Here is a 6,002-nt window from a genome sequence, read left to right as displayed (position 1 = left end):
AAACCACTGTTACACACTGGATTAGTGTGGCCATTTCAAATGATGTTAACTGAAATTTTCAAAATAAAAGCCTTGACCATTTTTACATCAAGCAATTGGTCTGTAGGGATTTACATGACTGTTTTAACCAAACTACTGTTTCACGTTGAATTAGTGTGGTCATATAAAATGGAGCTTACTTATTTTGAAGCTTTTATTTCAAAATAAAAGCTTCAATATTCCTCCCACATTAGTGCACCGCCTATGGTGGTGCAATAATATTAGCATTTTTTATGTTTGTTTTCCTCAGGATAACATTAGCACAAATATTAGCATTTCACTGCCCTTGACTTAGCACTAGCCTTTTACCTAAAGTTAGCCATTAGCTAAATTTCTTATTAATTAGACATGCTTAGTATACTGAATGGAGCAAGTAAAATTAAAACAACATGGTCGTGTTGCTCCACATGCTACTGCCAGCATTTAGGCTAACATTAGCAAATTGGCTAATTTTAGCTTATGCATTAATTTTAACATAATGAAACTTACAAGTACAGCTTAGTCAACATGCTTCTGCCTCTCCACAGGTTTTTACTACATTGCAGTTTTCTTTAGCATTAATGCAAATTTTTAGCATCATAATGCTGGGTTAAAGCCGACGGGCACACTTTGGCATGCCCCGTAAGATTTCTGCAGGAATTTTCTAATTTTATTATTAATAATACCATCACTGTTGTAGATGTTTTGATTTTTATGTTTGTTTCTGTATTTATCATCAAAAATAATTTTCCCGAGAACAAAAATGCCATGGGGATAGAAATTATTTTCACAGGCGTCTACGAAAAATGCAATGAACATTCAAGTTAAAATTGGTAGGCCAAACAGCAGCCAATCACAGTGGAAAAAATATTCTTGCTCTTGCCATTTTCTAGTTGTTAAATAAACGAGCAGATAAAAGATGTTCAACATGCCAGTTTAAACTTTGAACTATTTGCAAAACGACTGAGCTCTGCAACATTAAAACATGGATAGAACTGTATCTACATTAATCATAGCTCTTCTTCTCTTCAGTGTTTCTGTGGGTTTCTGGTGGTGCAGCTCTGTGCTGCCTTCAGGAGAATGGGACATCAGAGTATCATCCATAAAACTTCACTCACATGGCATTTATTGTGCAAACCAGAGGTTTCAGTGGAAAAATTAAAGTTCCAGATCCTTTTAATGCCATGAGACAGAAACATGGATTATATATTTATAAATCAACCTGTCTATTGATTTATAGATTAATAGTTTTACTGGACAGAAATGACAAAGAATAAATCTGGTTCTAAATCAAATCCTAATGAGTCAAATTGAAAGTGTCATGGAGTCATCAGCCTCATGACAACACTGACATGAAAAATAATATTGAAGAAATAAATGTATCAAATCTAATTAAAAACATAAATAAGTGATCAGTTATTTACTGTTATGGTCTGGAAGATAATTATTCTCAGTACTAGATATGGTCTCAACAAACCCATGGCACTTCATCAATGTTATTTCACCTTTTATCTGGAAATAGTGTCTTGTTTATTCTTGCCATATAGTCCTCTGTATTAATTATTGAGCAAAAGGTCTTGCCCTACCAGTTTATTCCTCCGTGTTTACTTTAGTTTCATAGTTTATTCTTGCATTTTGTTCTTCATTCATTTCCATTTAGTTTCCTTTGATTAGTATTGTCCTCTCTTGGATTATTGCTATGTCCACTTTAGTTTCTTTCCTGTTGCTAGATTTATTTTATCCTTTATTCACCATCAGTAATCTTCACTCATCACCTGCTGCGCCGCCTAATCGTCATGGGTTTCACATCATGTGTTGATTTTTCACTGTTCAGTGTCGGATTCTCTGTTTTTATGACATAATTCACATCTAGTTCGTCGCTCCGTTTTATGTCTCGCTTCTCCCGTTTCAAAGTTTTGCGCAATGTGCGTCTCATTTTTTGTTTATGTTTTAACTAACTATGGTGTGATGCGTTCAGGAAACTTATCGACGGGGAAAAGGCAGACTGACATAAACCTTTTAAAACAATGGAAACAATTTCGGTATTCTGATTATTGAAATTTAAAAGTGCTGTGTTGTTCCATCACACCCGCCTCATACCGGACCACTTACAGCACTGATGTTAACGCTATAAAATGAATGCCCTTTATCGTGATATTACCCATGGAGGGATTTCTTTATTTAAATGGATTCATTTTTCAGAGGGATACGAAGTAAGGGTATCGTGATTTTAGTAATTACATGTTCATAAGAGCGATTTTCTGTTGTCCTTCCATGGAAGCAGGCGGCCTTCAAACGGTGAAGCTACTAGTAGCAGGAGAATGGAGCTGCACCAAGAAGCTACAAACACTGAATAGAAGGAGAGCTGCCATTGATACAGTTGCAGCCAAGCATGATTTAATGTTACGAAATACAATTTTAGAAAGTTGCTCAAAGTCTAAACTGGTATTGTTGTGCTTATAAGGTGTAAAGTTTACCTTCGACCAAACGCCCCCCAAAGGAAACCCAGCGCCCCCTGAACGCCCCCCGGAGGGCGGTACCGCTCACGTTGAGAACCGCTTGACTGGATTATATTCTGAAGCACAACAAACCTATGAAAATAAACTCGCATTAAGTCATTTTACATTATTTAACATATATACCAGGCAGAATAATCAAACCGTTTAGATCAGAGAACATCTGTGGCACAGCTGTATCTACAGCAATAACAAAAATGCAGTAAAGAAATGATTTATTAGTATTAACTCGGTGAGAAATCACATTTCCAGCAATACAACAGAAAATGCCTAGTGTATTCAATAAAATGCTTATAGAAATCAAATAAAACCATTAGTGGAAGAGAAACGTACCTAAATGCAAAAGTTGTCTTAAAAGCACAGAAAATCTCCACAATAAACTCTACAAAAATACCATTTTAAATCAGTTTCCATTGTCATAAGTGTTTCATAGAGTTCAACATTCACAGCTGAGTAACTTTGTTTTTCCTTACAGTATTCCTGTCATGAAGTGTGTTTCGGAAGTGGTGAGGCAGACGCTGAGACCCAGGTTGAAGTGAAGGAAAGTTGATTTTAATGGCAATAATCCACAAGAAAAAAATGCTAAAATCCTGGCAGCAGAGCGAGAGTGGAAGGCTAAGGCTTGACAACTGGTAGCAACAGGAAAAACCAACGGGAAAAAACTACAGCCAGACTACAAGATAACATTACACTCAATGAGACAAACCACCAGCACCCGACAAGGAACACAGGTGTCATTAAATACACAAAGAGTAATCAGGGAACGAGACACACCTGGGAACAATCAAGGGGAAAATCAGGACAGCACAGAGACTCACTAGAAACAGACCCTAAAATAAACACAGAGAAACGTAAATCTCACTTAAATGTGATTTCCATTTGTAATAGGATTTGTCCTCATTTCCTGTCCCTAAAATATCACAACTAGAATGTTTATCTTTAGTGGATTCTCATGTGTTTAAAATTGGTTTCTGGATACATCCAGGTCCAGAAAGTTAACAACAGAAATGTTTATCCTCTGTGGATTCTCATGTGCCTATTTAAATGTGATTGCTGGCTACATCTGTATCCACAAAGATCACAACTGAATGGTTTCTCTCCTGTGTGGATTCTCATGTGTCCATTTAAATGTGATTGCTGGCTACATCTGTATCCACAAAGATCACAACTGAAAGGTTTATCCTCTGTGTGGATTCTCATGTGCCTATTTAAATGTGATTGCTGGCTACATCTGTATCCACAAAGATCACAACTGAAAGGTTTATCCTCTGTGTGGATTCTCATGTGTCTATTTAAACTTGATTTCTGGCTACATCTGTATCCACAAAGATCACAACTGAAAGGTTTATCCTCTGTGTGGATTCTCATGTGTCGAATTAAATGTTGTTTTCTGCTACATCTGTATCCACAAAGATCACAACTGAAAGGTTTCTCTCCTGTGTGGATTCTCATGTGTCGAATTAAATGTTGTTTTCTGCTACATCTGTATCCACAAAGATCACAACTGAAAGGTTTCTCTCCTGAATGGATTCTCATGTGTACATTTAAACTTGATTTTACACTACATCTGTATCCACAAAGATCACAACTGAAAGGTTTTTCCTCTGTGTGGATTCTCATGTGTCTATTTAAACTGGATTTCTGGCTACATCTGTATCCACAAAGACCACAACTGAAAGGTTTCTCTCCTGTGTGGATTCTCATGTGTTCACTTAAACTTGATTTCTGGCTACATCTGTATCCACAAAGATCACAACTGAAAGGTTTCTCTCCTGTATGGATTCTCATGTGTCTGTCTAAGGTACTTCTGTTGCTAAATGTGTGTCCACACAATTTACAGAGATGTTCACGTCCTGCTATGGTTCTCGCATGTCCTTTTGATGTTGGATTTCTATTACATATTTCACCATTGTCATCACAAATAAACTTCATTTCAACCTGAACTTTCCTAATTGAGTCTGGGGTTTCTTTGAAGTAAAGGTTTTAATTTTATCCTCAGAGTTTGGAGAACCTTTAGTGGAATTGCTCACCTTTCTGTCATTTGCCCTGTACTTACTATTCGGTCTGTAATCTGGCAATTGTCCAAGTTGAAAGTAAACATTATTTACATCAGCTTCTTCCTCCTCCTCAATTAGTTCAGTCTCTGATGAGTTGGAATAATCTCCATGATATCGAGTCTTGATAGATTCTGCTGCTTCACGGTGATCTTCTGGTAACTCTCCGTCTTGCATGTGGTGCCGATGAAGGCGAGATGATGGGAGAAACTCTTCATCATCCTCATTCATGGTTGGTGGGAGAGACTCTTGACCTTGTAAGTCAAAACCTGGACCATGTTCTTCTGGAGCATCTTCTTTAAACAGCAACATCTGCTGAGCATCTGCAGGAACCAATGAAGCAAATTACAAACATAAGAAACCGCTGCAGCTTTATATTCACATCATTACTTGAGTTAAAAACCATCCTACGTAAATTTTAGACTTCAGATCGAACTGCCATTTTGTTCGCTCTGAGGCAACACCCCCACCGGAAATCAGCATTTTAAGCCTGTTTTTGATAGCATCTCTTCACCAGCAACAGTGATAACAAAGACCAGTTTAAAGTTGAAGCACTGAACTGAGCTGGGAGAGCCGAACAATCACACAGTCCCTGCCTCCTTGCAGCAGCTTCACCTCTAGCAGCATTTATATAAACCATCTATGTGGCTCATTTTTGGACAAAACTGCACCACAGTATTTGTTAGGTATAAAAGTCACACCACTTGTTTAGCGTATACAAGCTTAATGTAAAACCCAAACGGGTCTGTCACTGTAATACAATTTGCTAGGTACATAATTGTCCCAGAAATTATTAAAATAAACTGAGGGCATCAAATTCATTTTTATTTTGGGTCATATCAAAACTATGAATGTCCTCAAAGAGCTGGATGTGGTAAAACATGTTTATAAAATCCATTAATAAACCTCTAAAATGTGAATAAATGGTTTCCTCTGCACTCAATGGATAACTTTTTAACAGTTAAATAAACCTGAACATTATTTCACATGGATTTAGTTTAGCAGTTTTGTGGTCAGTGGAAAAACAAAAATCTATTCTGGCTTTAATCTTCTGAGATCAAAAGTCAAAATTTTGAGAAAAATAGTCTAAATTTTTTACTTTTGATATTAGAATATTAAAATCATAATAATTCTTACATGGTTATTTACGTTGTTGTGATTGAATGCAGACTTCCCAGACCAAAGTGCCTCTATACCCAGTTTCAGAGCTAATGAGGAAGAGGGTCTGACTCCAACCATCATTTGAACAGTTTGTTCAATCTGGGTGAAGATCAGAAAGATAACCGACTTCAAGCCTAAATGATGAGAGTTATCTAGAAAAAGAAAGCCAAAGACCTGAACATAATCTTCAATGGCTTTAGGAACCAGAGCTCAACTGAACCAAGAGCAGCAGAAAAGGTGAATGTTTCAATGA

At 36.9% G+C, this 6,002-nt stretch overlaps 1 pseudogene; it reads right to left on the bottom strand.

The window, feature by feature from the left end:
* Positions 1–2,732: 2,732 nt before the first annotated feature.
* Positions 2,733–5,288, bottom strand: LOC145549720 (uncharacterized; annotated as a pseudogene).
* Positions 5,289–6,002: the final 714 nt, after the last annotated feature.

The sequence above is a fragment of the Poecilia reticulata genome, chromosome 21, assembly GCF_904066995.2.
Source record: "Poecilia reticulata chromosome 21, P_reticulata-male-v2, whole genome shotgun sequence".
NCBI classification, from domain to species: domain Eukaryota; kingdom Metazoa; phylum Chordata; class Actinopteri; order Cyprinodontiformes; family Poeciliidae; genus Poecilia; species Poecilia reticulata.
This window is presented reverse-complemented; position numbering and strand designations above follow the sequence as displayed.